Source organism: Gallus gallus, chromosome 2 (assembly GCF_016699485.2).
Source record: "Gallus gallus isolate bGalGal1 chromosome 2, bGalGal1.mat.broiler.GRCg7b, whole genome shotgun sequence".
NCBI lineage: Eukaryota > Metazoa > Chordata > Aves > Galliformes > Phasianidae > Gallus > Gallus gallus.
The window spans coordinates 26,412,471-26,432,016 of NC_052533.1; the positions used below are offsets into that span (position 1 = coordinate 26,412,471).

Sequence of the window (19,546 nt, forward strand, 5' to 3'; positions counted from 1 at the left end):
TGTAGTGGATTTAATGAACTCCACTGAGTTACACCCAATGGCAGTATCACTGTAACCTGAAACAATACAATCTGAAATAGATTTATAGTTAAATAGCATATACATATCTACCTGTAAGGCAATGACATGTAAGGTCTAGATCTTTGATTAAGCACAATTCAGGAAAGCTTCTGTGCAATCTGATTGTTCTCCTTCCACATACATACTATCAAGACAGAAAACTTGAGGGTGGGGAGTGTGTGGGAAAAACAGATATTCAAAGATTACACACCATATTACTAGTACTTACTAATTCAATGCTGCTAGCATTCAATGGTCACCCAATTTTCCATCACTAAATTTAACATAATATTACTCTTCTTGCAATGAAACATGCTATATTTTGAACTGACATGCCATGTACTCTAGAAAACATAGCAATCTAATTAAAAAAAAAAAAGTAATAATGAACTCTGCTGTCTCTTCTCTCTTGTACTCAGCTGCAATCTAATGACAACTTTTGTTCCAGATCCTCAAAGTCAAGAAGGAGCTTTTCTGGGACAGCACGTCCTAATTAAATTTATTTGACATGGCCCATTTTTAAAGATTCAAATTAAATGTTTTTGAGAGATGAATGACAGTTTTAAAATTTATTTGTTATGCAAGAATCATTCTCCATAGACAGTAAATTGAATTTCAGCAAAACCATTGTGACAAGCACCAAAATATAATTTCTATTTCCCAGTATCATTTATATACTTAAATTGTGTTGCTTCTGAGAGAAAAATAACTCAAATTAAAAAGAGGACTTGTAGGACAAAATGCTTCCTTGAGAAGTTTCCGAAGCTGAATTCCAGTCACAATCAGTCAGGAGTGAGTACACACTGTCATTTCTGAAGTAACAGCAGTCGTCTTATTGATGACCTACACTTAACAGTTGTGAGTCTGTTGAATGGACTCAATATTACAGTCACAAAATGGGAAATCAAAGATTATGGAGAGCCATTTCGTTGAGTACTTACAGTCCACTGAATTTTTTCATTTACTTTTTTTAAGGTTTTATCAAAAAGACCTGTCACAAAATTTTTTCAGCTTTTTAGTATAGGAAGCCTTAAGATCGAATGACATTATTTTTGAAAATTCCTGTAAGATTTTATATCAATTCAGATTTCTACACCTTTGATTAAAGCAATTGAAGTGGTAAAGAGGAATATATAAATGGCTTTGACAATAAAAATCAAAACTTAACTAAAATAGAAAGGTTTTCAGTCATTAAAAAGTAATTTTTTTTATATTTGCTAAAAAGAGATAACTTGAAAGTAAAAATAAGCAGAATTTTGGTCTACGAAGTGTTACAGTCTTAAAAATTATACTAAGATGGTAAAATAAATTTTATACTCAAATTTATATTTCAGGAAGAAACACGCACCACATAAATGATTTATGTAGTATGAAATTTCATATTAGAGATAGTGGAAACAACTGTAAAAATGAGACAGCCTTTGAATGACATGACTGTATCATAACATGCTCTCTCTTGTATGCAGCCATTCAAACACACATTAATATCCACAACCATGTCTGATTCCTGACACAGCTTTTATTTCTTCATTCTTTTTAGGAAGAAACTAAAACACTTGCCTTACAACTGTCTTTGGTAGAAAAGATCCCAGCCAAGCTCACGTTTCCAGGTAATCAACCATTTGCTAAAGCAGACTGCTCTCAAATTATTACAGACTTGCATTTCCATGTTCCTTCTTGAAAAAATGATAGAATTTATTTTTGTAACTTGTAGAACTACAGAAAATTCAGCACACAACTAAGGGTTAACAGAGCTCTCAGAAACTTTCAGAGATGGATATCAAACACATGTACAGGCTTTTAATCTGGTTTGTTGTCATTTGTTATGGAAAAAAGCCTCACACATCCTGAGAGCTGACCAATAAAACACACCTTTGAAGACTCTGCATCAACATCAGCTTGTCATTTACACCTAGGAGATAAAGACCTTCATTTTCAAAGTACAAAGTCCAAAACCCTCCAAGTGGTTCCACCAGGGGTCTAGAGTCATCTCAACAGGAGATCATTCTTCTATGGAGCACAAGGAGAATTCTTTCCTAACATCTAACCTAAAAATTCCCTCTTTCAGTTTAAATCCATTCCCCATGGCCTTATCACTATCTACCTGTGTAAAAAGTCAGTCTCCCTCCAGCTTGTTAGCTCTTTTCAAGCACTGAAAAAAAATTGCAGTGAGCTCTCCCCAAAGCCTTCTCTTCTCCAAGTTGAGCAATCCCGAATCCCTCAACCTATCATCATAGGAGAGGTGCTCCAGCCCTCTGATCATTTCTGTGGCAGTCCTCTAATCTGCTCCATCTGCTCTGCATCCATCTTGTACTTGGGTCCCCAAGCCTGGACACTAAATATTCTACTGTCTACCAGAGCTCAATTTACTAACATGATTAGATTTGTAAAAGAAGTAAATTATAGATCAGTTTGCAGTTAATTAAAAAAAAAAAATCATTTAGGATCAAGCTTCATTAGACAAAATAAACAGCAACTGTTAAGTATGGCTGATAATATCCTTGGTGTTAGGATGATGAAAGTTCTTTTCAGAAATTTACAAGCTACACAAATGTTTGTAATTATATTGAAAGGAATACCTAAGTTACCTAGCACTAAGTTCAGAATTAAAAACTTGCTGCCCTTTGATGCTATTTTCAAGACTAAGAGACAGAAATGTTCAAAAGGTATTTCTCCCATATGTTAAGGAAGTAGAATAACACATTAGTATTTCACAGTGATGATGACATTTATTTAAAAAACAGGTTACTATAAAATATGATTTCAGTACCAAAAGGAGGTCTAAACAAGAGATGGAGGGAGTATTGTTTATTGGGCTTGTGATCGGACTACAGGTAATGACTTCAAAAGAGAGTGGAGTTAGATCAGATATAAGAAAGAAATCCTTCACTATGAGGGTGGTAAAGAACAGGTTGCCCAGAGAAGTTGTGGATGTCCCATCTCTGGAAGTGTTCAATGCTAGTTTTGGTGGTGCATTGGAAACCTGCTCTAGTTGAAGGTGCCCCAGGCCGTGACGGGGGACCTTGAACTTGGAACTAGATAGATGATCCATCAGGTTCCTTCCAACCCAACTCATTCTATCAAGGATTCTTTTTATGTCTTCAGAACCAGAAAACATGCATCGCAAAGAATTTAAAAAAAAAAATGCCAAAAGAGCTCCCTGAGCCTTGAAGTTTGCCTTAACAAAGGAAAGTTCTCAAAGATTACAATGTAACACAGTGGAGAGGGGAAAAAAAAGAAAAAGAAAAAAGGCAGCTAACAGCCATTTAAAAACAAACCAACCAACCAACAAGATGACTCACAGAGTTTTACGAACTGTGACACTGATTCCACAAGTGTCACAGCAAGTTCCATAATAAAGCCCAACCTGCCATGTTGGAATGATGTAAATCTTATTTTAGATTTAAATAAATAAATAAATAAATGACAGACATCCCAAGCCTTGCAGATCTAACCTCTCCTATTCTTCCTCCTATCAAACATCCACTGGTTATTTATATTAATCTTTTGGTGTAAACACCCATTCAACTAACAAATTTTAGTCATTAAGTTGTCATTGGGTATAAAATATCAGGAGAAAATTCCTCAGAAAGAAAAATCCACATATACTCTTTGGTACTAAACCATCTTTTCAGGATGGTTACAAAGTAGAGGTCTTCCCCAGGACACACAAAAAACAGATTCCATCCTTAAGATCCCTTTCAATTTAAGTCATTCTATGATTCAAAGTATTGATGAGAGCAGCCTAATTCCTGAATGATCTCATTTATGTAACATAGCAGATTTACTGTGGAGCTAAACCATTTTCAAAACAGTTTATTTTCACTTGCTCTTTTCTTAGCACCACAGCATGACTGTGTGCAGCTAACACTCTGTGACAGATTTCACCTGTTGCAAATTACTCTTAGGAAGAGAGACTTCATGGCATGCTTCTCCTGTGATTTTAATGCAAATTAAACTGATTTCATCCTGAAAAAACAAACTAAGGACAGCAGCACTGATGGGACTCTCAGGGGGACACAGTCCATGCCAGCAGGCCAAGATGCAAGGCACAGTACTGCAGGCTGGGGGAAGAATGAAGAAAGGAGTCAACTACCCACATATGAGAGGTCTGAGGCATGGAGAGCCAACTGAATGGCAGTGAGATCACACCTCAGGGAGCTGAGGGGCAAAAAAAGCACCAAAAAAAAAAAAATTCAAGATGTATGATGAAAAACAATGAAGAAAACATTTTTTCTCAGCAAGGTTCTTGGCTTGGTTAATGAGGCTGAAGAGGGATTAGCAATGCAACACTGGCTTCTTCAAGATTCTGGGCATGGATTGAGTTGGCAAACAACACACAGTACTTAACTTGAAATCAGATGATCACATGAGATAACTAAATTTCAGAAAAGAATTAATTTTTAGCTGTTCTTACCCTATTTTGTATTCAAGCTGGAGGGAAACCTGTAGCAAGAACAGCCTATAGATGGAAAATAGCTCAGGTCTCATTTAGAGTTTAACAAGTGCTCAGCACTTTCTGTACAACTTCTGGTTGAATTAAAGCAAAGGCAGGATATTAATCTCATTCACAAAGGGCCACAAGGGACCTTTAAAGATATGCCACGTTATACCTTCAAGCAACATGTTCATTTTTACAAGTCTGAAGCCAGCAAAAGTACAAGCCTATTTCTGTGGAGTTAATAAAAATGCAGTAAAATCACCACCAGTCTTTTCCAGAAAAAAAAAATGTTAAGCTCTCCCCTCACAACTTCAGTACAATGTGATTTAATAAATTCTTGAATTATTGATGATAGTTTTATTTTCTAATTATTTCTCACTTGAGAAACGCTCAAAGACTCTTTCACTTCTCTATCTTAATTATTTTATTTCTAATACCAACTAGGAAAAAGTATTTCCAGATAAACAGGGTTCCCAGACTAGCAGAGCAGCAAAAGCTCACCTGAACTTCTCTGCTTTTCCTCATAATTTCTTATTTCTTATTTCTTTATAATAAATTCATAATTTCATTATTTCTTATCCTCATTTGGATAAGAAGCTACAGAGAAAATAGTGCCCATGACAACAGTGCAGTACTTCTGGCACAGTCTTGGCTCCTTCTGAGGCCAACAGTAGAAATGCCAACAGCCTCAGCCCCACATATGTTTGGCTTTCTATTTGTCTACAAGAGCTTTTAGACCTGTGCTGCCCTGACGAAAGCTTGTTAACAGACATCACAACAGGAAGCACAAGTCTTTTTGCTGGTAGGCAAGATAAAATCAAGTACAGATAATATGTATGTGTATTTCCACCATTACTAAAACTCTTCAGACTGTCTTGACGGTATTATTTTTATTGGAACTCATTAGAAAAAAAAACACATCCAGTAAATGGGACTATTTCTGGAAATATGCAAACATTTGGTTTCTCTCCTAAGCAGCAGCAACTTTTCTCAGTAGGAAACAAAGTACAGTTACTTAAACAAGCCTAACCAACACTTTACAGTTCATTCTTTTTAAATAATCAAAGGCAGATGTGCTCTAGTTCAACATTAATTATCATCAATACTGCAAAAGAGGCCACAGTAAATAAAAACAGCATCAACAAGCACATATTTTCCCCGAAAATAATAGTAACAATAAATAAACTTCCTAGTTCTCATCTCCAAAGGCTTGCAGCTGGAAGCACTGCAGTGCAGGGCTGAGTTACATTGGCTCAATCTCATGTACCTCTCATCAGCTCCAACTGTATTGTGAAAGAAAAGTGACATTCAGATTTCAACATATTTTTAAAACTCTTCTTGCTTGCATAAATACAGAGGGCATTATTCTCCTTTGATTGTATTTATTCTGTTTACATGTCCTCTCAGCTGAAAAAAATTGCTTCAAGACTTTCTTGTTTATTTGGAAAGTCCAGTGTTCCTTAAATCTGTTGTTCAGACATAGCTAAATCCTTTCCGAAGTGTACTCAGCACACAGAGGCTCTTTGTTGCATTTGACTGCTAGAAAAACAAGGAGCAAGAATGTCCTAACTCACCATGGGCAAACAGCCATATTTTAATAATGCTTATAAATTCACAGCTTGGAAAGACATCAAAAGACACAGCCATCAATGATACCATAGTATGAAACATGGATGCATCCTCTGAATATTTGAACACATGAGAAACAGCAGTGTTAATATTGCATACATGCAGTAAGGCAGATCTCTCAAACAGAGCATGCACCTGCTAGACAAAATATTTCAATCACAACAATTGATAGCACACTAACAATTTTTACCCAGACCTAATGTTCACCCTCACTGAAAGCCCTCTGCTGCCATCAAGTCCCTCCTGCTTTGGTTCATAAAACCAGGACAGGAATGACAGAGAAAGCTTCCCCTGCCCCCACTGAGGATTCACAAAGGGAGCACTCAGCTTCCCATGGACCATGCCAAAACCTTCACTGATACAGCACAGCTTATGAACAAAACATTTCAGTGGCACTGTTTACACCCCTGATGAACAAACACATACAGGTGCTCTTTCTCAGTCTGCAGCTCTGATATCACTGAGAGATATCTCAAGAATGATAAGAAAAACACATTAAGTATTTCTCTGGGGAGTGCCCATCTTCAAAGGTGAATACATGAATTTTACTGAGTTGTACAGACTACTCTATTTTCCTTTTTGTAACTTGTCACAAGTATTTCAAAATTATACTTCATCAGGAACGACTGGTCCATTCCAATGAAGTAGAGATTAAAATTGCAGTCAGAGTTTAAACTTCCTAGAAGTAAACATATTCCAGAGCCCAAGGAAGTCCCTATCTCCAGGTAAAGAAGCTACACTGCAGATCTTGTTCAGGTGGATATAGGACTACTAAAAATTACTTTTGACGCCAACTGCTATTTTGAAGCATCTCAGTATGAACCACAGATTCTGTGACACCAGCTTGAACTCTTCTACCATACTGTCATAATTTTGAGAAGAACAGCTACTAAATTAGATCAGAAAAATCTGATCTAAAAATACAGTAGCTGTATAGATTAAAGAGTATATATAAAAGTTGGTAACAACGCTAATACCAAATATGTCTGTACTACTTTAGTAATGCTATGACTGAAAATAGAGGTAGGTGAATTCACGTATATATGAGTGTGTACTGCTGTATATAAAAGTGTGTGTAAAATGGTGTTATATTCATGGAAAATAAATAGACTATTACTAGAGCTCAATTACATATATGCAATAGTAGAAGAAAGAAAATGATAGGATATAAATGATACAGGATCTCCATCTGTAAAGGAACTACATTAATTCAAGAAAACACCATATGGAAGCATAAGTATATACATCCAGATTATGTATTTACAGAACACATATATTCTACATGCACACAGCTATAGTTATAAGGATATACATGAATGAAGGAAAGTTAAACGTTCAAAAAATATGCCTTAGAACTCCTATACATTTAATAGAATACAGTGTGGTACTGCGCTATATTTTTGATCACCTAGAAGCACACTGAAAATGAAATCTCAGAGGTTATATAGTGAATTAAAAAAAAAAAAGTATCTTCATCATGGATAAGAGATGCATAAAGAGAGCCAAGAACAGAGGTCCACAGACACTTAATGTTGTGGAATTCATTGTCACAACATTCTCTGAAGGTCAAATGCAAAAGAGGAGGATTACAGCTATTGGTAAAGCATAAGTCATTAAGCATGATGATCAAGCAGAAATCTATGCTTGGAGAAGACAAAACTGCTGACTACCAGAAGGCAATAGTCTCCTTCAAACAAAAGATCCCATTGCGATACCTCTGTTTCTTATATTCGTTCTTAAGAATCAATTATTTGCCAGTGTTGCAAAGCTTCAGAAAACTTTCACCTGCTCCTATAGAAATACTCTTATGATTTCCTTTCTATTCCCCAACATTTCTAAGAGGGAAAATGTTTAGATTTTATATTTTAGTAACTTCAGTATATTCCACTTTTTTTTTTGTATTAGCAACAAATAAAAAAAAACAAAATCTAACCAACAGACAGCACTAAACATTAAAAACTCCTTTACAGCAAATACATATGCATTTCTTTAATTTTTTCAAGGTATCGAGAGTTGAAGGAAACCTCTTTGCAGCATATCAAGAACTGCAAAAAGTTACATGTCCAGTAGGTGATTTAGAGGTCAGTAAAATGGTTATCAAACTGGTCAAAGTAAAATAAAATAGTCCCCCCTTTTCTGGCCTGACTCATTATTTCCTACACTATAAAAAGTAAAAAATATACACTAAAAAACTCTCAAAGTCTTCAAACACCAGATGGATCCCTGCAGAAGCATTAGCTGTATCCAAGAACAAAATTGAGCTCCTTTCCTTAAAGCATGAAATGAAGTTTTCTATCCTCTAAGTGACCTTCATGAGGAAAGTTTTCTAATTGTAACGAGGATGTCAAAGAATATAGCTTAAGTTACCCAGCATGGTATTTATCAGGACCTGGTCACACTGCACTTTTTTGGATACCCTGAACTGCAACTTAACTCCTTCTGCTTATTTACATCCTTCAGTGTCCAAGTTCAAATGTAAATACTGAAAGTATATAAGCCTCTTCGTTGAAAGAACACTGACAATACTGAAGGAGAAAAATGTGTTTCATACATTGAAAACAGGCAACTAGCTCTCCTATTGTGGCCTATTATTTTCTACTGGAGAACTGTTTTTCAAAAATGATAACCAATGACTGTTAGCTTAAAAACCGTCTTTTAAATTACTTCTAACATCTTTCTGAATTATTAATTTCTTTTGGAAGTCTGTGAAGACAAAGCTCTATAACAAGACTGGTTAAATATATGTTTTAGCTGCAACCTCAGGCAGAATTTGTTCCAACCAGTTGATGAAGCCTGGAAGCAGAGATTCGGTTTTGCTTTGTTCTGTAAACCTCTTTCAGAGGAATTTTCTACACATACTTTCCACTTTCATTTCTGACAGAATATAATTCTTTGTTTCTGAGACACAAGCAGAGACAACAAAAGTTAAATAAAATCACAAAAGTTAAGCTACAGATGGTCTCTAATAATACCATCTAAATAACTTGATTTTACTTTTACATGATTGCAGTAAGCGTTGTTTGTCTTCACTGCCTGTACTTTTTATTTAGCAAAAATTGAAACAAAAAGTAATTGAAAAAAGCCTCTGTTTCATCAGCAGCACATTTATGACAAGCTATGCTAGGGCATACGTTCATTCAGACAGAAGTCACTGTATTCAACATTTAATTCCAGTTTCTCCACAAGTAATTCTTCTTCTCTCATAAAACAAATTCATAATATAAGGTTATTTGCAGCACAATTATGTATAATGCTTGCTCTTTTTAGCCAAATATGGTTGTTTCTAATGATTTGGCAAGTTAACCAAGCTGCTGGATCACCAAAATCACTACTTGCATGCTTAAGAACTAAGATGCCCTCCTGAAGCCACAATTGGCTTCTTCTCCAAATCAGATTCCCCCCTCCAAGAAAAAAAAAAAGAAAAAAAAATCCATATCACAAGACCACTAAACTTTCCCAAGCAAAAACAAAACCATATTTGTTATCGATCAGAAAATCACAGGTCATCACAGTAGGCTTGCATAGAAAGCATTGCAACTTAAAGGATTAGATGCAACCTAAAGAGTACATAAAAGTGGTCCAAGAGGACTCAGTCTAACCAAAGTCTTTCCATCATCTTTAGTATCAGTGGTATCATCCCAACAGTTTTTGTTCTCTGGATGTTTTTTACACCCATTTCCCTCATTTACGTGGGCAATGCACACGTTCACAGGAAGCGTGTGAAGTTTAACTAGATCAATATGTAAAATATTGAATAACAACAAAATACTGGTGACAGTTTGTGCCAAAAATTGAGAGTACCACTCTCTTATTTGATCACTGGATGCTCTGAAGTAAGGTAAAAACTGAGGATATGCCATCCTTTTATGTAGTGAGCTTAGAAAGGTACAAGTTGTTGGGATGTACAAGATGATCATGAAAGAGCTGGAGAAACTTGGAAGGAAAGCAAAAAAGTACACCTGCAGAAGCTACAGCAACAAAGGGCAAGTATTTCTTCTCCTTTCATAAAGGGCAAATATTTCTTCTCCTTTCACATTTTTCTGTATTCAGGGGATAGAAAATCGTTTCCTCTTTGGAAAAGTAGCATTATGTTAGCAGTTATAAAAGCAACACACCAAGCCACGTTACCAACAGGCCTCACGGAAGTCATGCTCTTACTACAGTAAAATCCTCATTTTTTTTTCTAAGTATCTATGAAATGAAATTTCTCTAAAACATTCAGACTCAATGTCAGACAAATTTAGTATTATCTGATTAATAGCTAACACTGTAAGAGATCACAAACCAGACCTGCCCATTTTCCCTCTGAACTGCAGCCTACTAATATATTTTGAGGCAGACTTCAAGTAAACCGCTATTGGAGGAGACTTGAGATACTAGTTAAAGCAGCAGTGTTTTATGACAAAGTATTAATTATATAATGATATGTAGTTTTTAAAAGCAAACTATGGTTTTACTTCAAAAACATTCAATTCTATTACTGAAAAGCAACCAAGCATTTAAACCTATTTGCACATAATTTTCAGACATACAACACACTCTTTTGTGGATATGCACATAACTAAATGCAATTTAAGCCTCCTCTGCTGCTCTTATGCAAATATGAATTATAATTAACTCCATTTAGTAAGAAGACTACTGAAGAAATAAAATGCACATTTAATATATGAGCCATTTGAATAAGATGAAATCAATGGCCAAACGCACACAAATTAAAGAGCTTAAAGAGCTTAATTTTCTTCAGTCCAGTATCTGAAGTCCCACTTCAAGAATGTAGGTCAAGTTTCATACTGATTCCAAAGTTTCTCAAAGTCAGCTTGCAGCAAAAGCTTGACCCATTTTGAGCTGGTCCATCAACAATTAAAAAAAAAAATCATGAAAGATCAGATGACTGCATCATTTCTCATAATATTTCTTTCATTAAAGGACTAATATATGAAACACATTATCATCTGAAGTCCATCCTCTGAAGAGATTGCTATGACAGACTTACACATGCCTCAAGGATGATTAAGCAGTTCAAGGTAGAATAGGTCTTCTGTGTTTAATTTAATAATTCCTACAGTGAACAACTGTTAACATGAAGGTTGAGCACAATGGAGAACTATTACTTTTTCCAACCAAGATGCATTAGTTCCATAAATAAATAAATAAACAGAACACAAAACAGAAAGTATAACCTAACTTACCGTTTTTCTTTTGCTTTCACTTCCACTCTGAAACCATTAACATTATACTGCTTCATTCTTTTGGGAAGCTAAAGAACAACAATTCCTAACTAATTCTTAACATCTTGTTTTGTAAGCATTTAAAGAAGAAGAATGGCAAACATTAAGATAAGTTTTGGATATATTCTTTCTAATTAGTACAATTGACCTAAATTCTATTCCAGCTGGGAATGTTAATTGGAAAATAATATTTGCAAAATTCATTCAAAGCATTTGAGTAAGAAGAGGAATATTTATATGCTAAAAATCACCTTTTCTGTGGCATTCTCAAAAATAGTTCAATTATGGTTATTAAACTTTTTTTTTCCCCTGAAGAACAGTTGCCAGATATATATTTTTGTCTGTTCATTTTCTCCTAAATCCAATGTAACTACATTGGATTTCCTGATTTCAGTGCAGCAGCAGAAGGCATGTACTAGTCCCCTCTCTAAAAATCCCTGCTAATACATTTTGAAATGTTATTTCAGGTATAAATATGACAAATTTCTTGATACATATACTGCAGGCTAACTCTGAGGATAAAAAATGAGAAATTCAGGAAAAGCCTACTGATAAGAACAGCTGCTCTGGTAAGAGGACTTTCATACCCTAGGAATTTCTTCTTCTAACTCTTGCACTTTGGTCTCTCAGATTATAAATTGGGATACAACCCATCATTAACAGTCAAATATCTTTCAATGTGGACAGCTTTGAAGATCACTTTTAATATCAACAGTCTGCATATATCTAAGTTTTCATTTTCAAAGACTACAGTGCTCCCAAACTTGATGTATATGCATGCATATATCTGAATGGAAGTTCATATATATCATTGAAATTATAAATATATAAACATTTATAAATAGAAATGCATAACCTAACAATATATAGCTTAACTATCATTTTTATTTTATTAAAATATATTTATATAAGGCCAAATGATAGAGCAAAGTATAATCACACTGATATCAGTCCCTTGCGGAGAACCATCTGAAGCTCTCTGAAGACAAAGATTACTTTTGTGTAGGAGATAAATAGCACAACCTTCATTCATTTTAACAACATGTTATGAAAATCTGAAGGGAAAGCACAATTTGTTCTACAAAGGAATCTTGGATAGAGCTCTGTTTGCTTTCACTTTACACAGAACAGACATTATGATAAAATCAGATTTTCAGAAAGAATTACTTCTGTTGAAAGCTCTCAACGAGTATCTTCCGAATTTCCAACTGTTTGTTTTTACACGTGGCACTCAGGTCAGATATTTTATATCAGGAAAAAAATAAAACATCATCTGTTAAAATATATGTATGCATGTTCTGTTTGGATGTTTCCTATCTAGCAAATGGCACTAGTTCACCTTCAGTGAAATCGATTATGCTTACTGTGCAATATTTGAAGGGTACATTATATTGCAATTTACCTCTTTCCCCTTCTCTATGTATGCACTTCTCCAGCTGCACAAATTCAATTTGACCAGAACATCTAAGAAAGACAGCCAAGACAGAAAACAACTTTCCATTTTTAAAAAAGTATGTCTAAACAAAACCAGGCTAACCTTTTCCTCAGCACCAACTCATGAATTACAGAGAGGACAAAATTCCTCTCCTACTGAAGCAAATGGAACTCTAATAATCATTTCAAGAATATCCTTCAAACTTAGGAAACACATACAGAGTTGCACTAATTGTTTATTTAGATAACTGATCTTTTACCAGGTTTTCTATTTAGTTTTAGATGCTACAGGTAATTTAAAGTTTATTTGTCTGTGATTACCATTAAAGCCCACTACAACCTAACATGTATGTAACTCCTATATTGCATCTTATTTCCAAGTATAATGAACCTCAAAATCCAAGATTGATTTTGGCTTTACCTGATCAATACTAATCTCCAAGATACATTAGGCTTTACATTGACCTAAACAAAAAAGTCATTACATGTATATTAGTCAAACTCCAAAACATTTATTAAATTAATTTCAGAGACCACAAAAGGTGTACTGTTACCACTGTTTCTGCCTGGGATTTCCATCCATCATCCTTAAGAAGATTTACACGCAACTAATAATTCACATAATCACATAGTCACTATAGTGAATTTCTCAAAATGTCTTGACCTATTTGCTATCATTTTGAGATTCATCTTCTTGTCTCTAATTGGAGGAACAACACCAAATTACACAGTTATCGGACTATTAGAATCCAATCTTACATACACAATCAGAGAACAAATCTCACTCTTAGAGACAGAACTGAATTTGAAGACAGGGAGGAGTGAAAACCTCTTCATTTAGACTAAGTCCCACTGAAAGCAAAGCGTAAAAAACTTTCTGTCAAAGGATTCAGCCAGCACATTTTTAAACAAAATCACAGAACTCAGAAATGTATTCATATAAAGCTTATTTGGAAAAAATACACATTTCTGCCATTTTTTATTAGTCTGGCTAACTTCAGGATAGGAATACAAAACTTATGTACACAAAGTAATTGCTCACATTATGGCAAAACTGTTACTGACTTATGTAAGGTAGGCTCCTGATCACTTTCATTCCCTTTTTGGACACAAACAAAAAACCCAACTTCCATGTAATAGACAAAAAAAGAAAAAGAAAAAGAGGGATTAATAAATATAAGCTACAATTTATAGTTTTTGAAAGTAAATCTAGTGACTTCAACTAACATATTTTTCATTTCTTTTAATACAAAATGTAATTTTGCCTCCCTACAACATTAGAGATTTCAACAGAAGCGTTTGCATTTCAGACAGAAAACACAATCTACACTTTGCACAGTAAAGAACTCATACTGTTAATTATTGGAGGCAACAACCATGTGTTCATTCTCTCCCTCAGGCATGTTAACCCTAAATTAAATAAATAATTCTACAACCTACCTCTAATGTTATTAGACAAAACTAATATTAAACATTCCATGAATGACTGTCAGTGTAATACTGTTCACAATATCCAATTATTATGTTTTTGTAAATTCTCACAGACATTTCAGTAGTAATAGATATTATATGCATAGAAGCTTAACACATCAAAAGTGTTAGTATTAAAACTCTTACGTTTAAACTTTCTGTTGTCTTAGCTCTAGAGAATTTCAATTCTAAAAGACATAATAGTATGAAGAAAAAAAGGCTATTAGCAGTCGAACAGAAAAAGAAGCAGTTTAAGCAGCAGAAAAGACAACAAAACGGGATCCAGCCCAGGCTGCACTACAAGAAGAGTAGTTAGTAGGGTGAGAGGTATTGTTACCCTCTGCTCTGCTCTTGTGAGATCCCACCTGAAGTACTGTGTCCATGTCTAGGGCTCCCAGCACAAGAAAGGCATGGAGCTTTTGGACAGTGTCCAGAAGAGGGCTGTGAAGATGATCAAAGGGCTGGAGCACCTCTCCTATAAAGAAAGGTTTAAGGCATTGGGCTTGTTCAACCTGAAGAGTAGGCTCCGGAGAGACTTTGTTGCGGCCTCCCAGTACGTAAAAAGGACCTACAGGGGTGAGATTCTTTATCAGGCAGTATAGTGAGAGGACCAGGAGTAAAGGCTTTAAACAAGAAGAGAGGAGATTCATATTAAATGTTAGAAGGAGGTTCTTCACTCAGAGGGTTTTGAGGCCCTGGCACAGGCTGCCCAGAGAAGCTGTAGACACCCCATCCCTGGAGGCATTCAAGGCCAGGCTGGATGGAGCCCTGAGCAGCCTAATCAGGTAGTTGGCAAAGGTCCCTTCTAACCCAAGTCAACTGATGATTTTATGTCTAAAGAAAAAGTAGGAGCTATATAAAAGCTTGTGTTATTACCTGAAATGCAAGCAGTTTCACTGAAACTGACCAAAAAAATCCCACAAAATTATATTTTTGTTATAGGCATTAAAATTCTTCTAAGCTTAAGATGCCTTTTCTTTCAAAGTTCTTTATTGATATCAGAGTTTCAGCTCTACAGACTTTTGGGGAAACTTTCCTAGCTGCCCTTGGTATTTTAGTGCAAAAAAAAAAAAGAACATCAGGAAATATCTACATTTAAGTTTTTTTTTTTTAATATTTATCTTACAAAAGCAATTTGTTTGGAAAGCATTTAAATATTCCATTATTTCAGGGGGAATTGATAAGAGTGCATTATGTCCAGCAGAGGCAGAGAGTCAATCCCAAGCACAGCGCGAGCCATGAGCCAGCAGAGACATTCATCTCCCTCTTGGCTTGAGAGTTCCTGGAGGAAAAGCAAAAGCAACAAGAATAGAGAGCCAGGCCACACACAATGTGGATTTGGCTTGTTCAGGCACAGAGAAGCAGCTTAAATCTGACATAGAAGAGGAGAAATCAAGCAAAGATTTCTGCAGACGCATTTTAAACAGATTGAAGGGTAACTGAATTGATACATTACGTGGCATGGCTTTTCCAGCTTTGGCAGAAACTAAATGCAACCATTTCCCTGGGCCCATACCACTGCTAAACACGCAAACCCTCTGTAAAAGAGATAATCTTCATCTCAAAAATTCTGTAGTACATCCCCATCCCTCCCTGCTGCCACTCAATGCTTGAGAACCCACTTGTTCTAATGGGGGAAGTGGACTGTGAATTTCTGAAAGTAAACTTCATTCAGATTGTTCTTGTGCTAAAAATGTCCTTTATCCTCAGGTGAGTATTGCCTTTATTTATTATTTCTAAACCACCCCCTAAGTTTCTGTTACAGAACAAAACTTACATATGGTAAGAACATGAGGGCTAATTCACTATAACATCATTCCAAGGCCTCAATCTCATCATCTTGTAACATAAAGATTATTGTTTCTCTCCTTCCTGCCCCCAAAAAACCACCTTTGCAGAGACTTGGTTTTCATCCAAAGTTTTCAAGAAAGCTGCTTCATAGCCACACATCATGAGTCAACCATGTGAAAGTTAAAACATATTCCAAAATACTACAACACCAAATTTCAGCCTGTACTGTACTATTGACTCCCAAGAAGTCTACTATGCATAACTACCAAAAAGAGGCCTACTGAAAACAAGTTTAACAGTAGCATAGAAGTCTCCATACTTTCACTGGAGAATTTTTAATGGTCTGCAAATGGAAATAAAGCTGAAAACCTCCTCTGATATTACTGGGGCATCCTCCTTGCCTGCGGCAGCCTAAGGACAGGACACAGTTCTGACAGGCTGCAGTTGTGATAAGTAAAGCCGACAGCTCAGGGGAGATATCGAATAACTTATCTCATGAATAACTTTACTTCTGGAAGAGAGGGCAACTTTCATGTCAGAACAGTCCAGAACAGCATATTGAAATCATGATGTATGTACATACTAGCACTGTAGCTCATCTTTTCCTGCACCACCTTCACCACAAATTTAACCCTGGTTGGCAACATTGGCTGTTAAAAGTTGAAAGCACTACGAAAGTGAATGAAGAAAAGTGGTTGCTTTTTTTTGTTTGTTTGTTTTCATGTTACTAAAGGAAAAAAAATTCACGCTGTCCCTAATACCATTAGCTACTGTCATCTTTTCATGCAAATGAAAAGGAGCTGGAGAAGGTGACTATGCTATAAATATGAATTAATTTTAATACTGTTTTGCAACTGTTAAAATTAAAATGCTTTCTTTTTCTGATTACATTCTGAATGCAATTTGAATACACTGATTAACTATTGATTAAGTGCAATAAAGCAGTGACTTGCATTTCTAGAATTTAAAGAGGTAAGGGAGAGGTAGGTTCCAAGGAATTTAAATCATCTGACATTGACCAAATAGTCAGCAAAGGAACTACTACAAATGTAAAGCACAGGACTTATGATATCAAGTACAAACCCTGGTTAAAATTATTCCTTTCTCCTCTATTCACATTACTATTTCAGTAGGGTGCAAATAAAATCTTTGTTGCTCTCGCATGGCTTTGATGGATGAGCTAATCCAGGTAACCACAGTTCCATTCCTCCCTTCCTATGGCCATGTGCGACTCTACGTAAGACCACTGTAGTATATGGCACATCGACGTGATGTACAGTCTGTAGAATTAACATGTCAGAATATGATTGCTCTGACAGCTTTCCACCACCCACTTTTGTCATAAAAATGCACAGTATGGGAAGACAAATGTGAATCAAGTGCCCAACCATAGCTAGGATTTCTGCTATGTTGTACTTCCCAGTAAAACAAATGACAAAACTCAAGGGATATTGTGATACTGCTAAAGATGCTCTAAATTCATCAGCGTAAAAAGGTAAGCAATCTACAGTAGTAGCCTTCAGAGTAATCCAAGGACCACAAATCTGGGCAAGGTCAAGTTCCACCTCACCAGAAAAAATGGCATTACTTCCATACTGCCCTAAAACCAGGTCAGGACAGGTCTAGCAAAAGGAAACCATCACAACAGTCTTTTTTAAAGAAGTCAGAGGTGATCACCTAATGCTTGACCAATGGCCTTAACAGAAAGCAAATCCTTCCGAAACAGAATCAGTAATATAGTCAAAAGAGTACCAAATCATGGACAATGTGTCTGACCCTCAAACATGCCCTGATACTGAGTTTCAGCACATCATTCTCGAGCAACTTGGATGACCTTTGTCCCCATCTCCTAGGTGTCATTCACAAGATCTGTCAGGAAAATAAAAAGGAAAAAAAAAGAGGGGAAAAAGAGAGAGAGAAAATAAAAGGATTTCTCAATAGGAACATTGAGAAAAGACATCTAAAATTAGGAAGTGACAGAATTAGTCTTCTAACCTACACATCATCAGCAAATAATTTCATTGCATTATCCTACAAACTAAGAGATGAGCCGATGGGTTTCAAAAACTGGTGTTTTATAACAAAGTAGAAGAGTTTGTTTAAATAACTTTCTTCAGTGCAGCTCCATCAAACTCAGTGCTGATGCATCAATTGCTAAACGCAACCACAGCAGAACCGTAACTCAAAATCCAGCATCCCGGCCCCAGCGCTACACCTCGAACGGTGCACACTCCCCACAAAACCACACCCACACCCTTTACTTCAGTTTCCATCGTCCCACAGATGAACGTTGCACTTACCGAGGAGCTATTAAAAGAAAACACCATCAACTCGCACGTATGCCAGCAGCGTTAACAACAGCAGAGATTTTTTTCCACCCCACCTTGTCCTTCACTTTCCTTTGGGTTGTTTAAGAGTGGTCCAGAAGCAATCCCTCCCCACGCTGGACGAGCCCATCCCAATCCCCATCCCCTCGCTCCCGCACCCGCCGCCCCGCCCGCATCACTCACGCCCCGGCAGCGCGCAGGCAGCAGCGCACCGCTGCTGGCACACAGACAGCAACTCCAGCCCCGCTCCTGGCGCACGCACGGAGCGATCTGAAAGAAGAGCTTACAGCTTCGTGTCCTTCAGACAGTAATTACCTGCTTTAACAAGACAACGTGACAGTTTCACTCCCGAAGGCGAGCTTGGTTAGGGAGCGCCCGGCCAGCCCTCTCAGGCACTTCTGTGCCCAGCGTATCTTTGCTTTTTATAGAACTGGCTTCGCGGCACGTTTTTTCGCTTCGCCCTCCCAAGAACGTAACCACGGCCGCTTTTAAACTCGTTCCGTTCTGCGTAACAGCCACGGAGCTCCCGGGCCCCGTACGGCACTGCGCGGCGCTCCCGCAGCCCGGCGCAGGGCGCAGCGGGCACAGCCGCGTGCCGGGCGCGGTCCCAGTGCCGCAGGTGAGAGGCGGACGCGCGGAGCTCCGCGCACCTTTCCGCGCACCTCGCCGCTGCCAGTCTCGTGTCACCGCGTCCCCCGGCCCGGCTTCGCAGTGCAGCTCCGGGCGCCGATGCTCCCCGCGGGGAGGGCGTGCGAGGACACAGCGGGAAGGCAGCGCTGCTCCCCCCGCCCCGAGCTCTGCCCGCACTCACCGCTCCGCTCCGCGCAGGGCCCCCTTCTTCCCTCCCTGCCCGCCTCCTGCGGCGGGGCGGGGCGGAGGCTCCGCGCCCCCCGGTGCCCCGCGCCGCCCACGCTCCCTTCCGCGGGCACTCACCTCCCCCCCCGGCATCACGCGGCCTCCCGCCCCTCCCGAGAGCTGCCGGCTCCATCCGCAATGCAGCTGCGGCCGCCCCGCTCCTCTGCCCGGCCCGGCCCCGAACCGGCACCTGCGCACCCCTCTGGGCAACTTCGACCCCACCGCTGGTTGTGCGACGCGGGGAGAAGGGCGAGAGGACAGGGGAAAAATAAAAGAAAAAGTGTCATATCCAGAAGGAGTTCTGCAGACTG

The 19,546-nt window shown here is 37.7% G+C and overlaps 1 protein-coding gene across 3 annotated transcripts in view; it reads right to left on the bottom strand.

Moving 5' to 3' along the window:
- Nucleotides 1-19,189, bottom strand: part of THSD7A (thrombospondin type 1 domain containing 7A) — a 272,803-nt gene extending 253,614 nt beyond the window's left edge. The window contains exon 1 of one of the 3 annotated variants that reach the window (XM_015281884.4): nucleotides 19,043-19,189. The gene's annotated coding sequence lies outside the window, so the exon portion shown is untranslated. Of the gene's footprint in view, nucleotides 1-18,563 lie in introns of all 3 variants that reach the window. The other 2 variants (XM_025147356.3, XM_046938330.1) reach the window with 2 other exon arrangements.
- Between the last annotated feature and the right edge of the window lie 357 nt (nucleotides 19,190-19,546).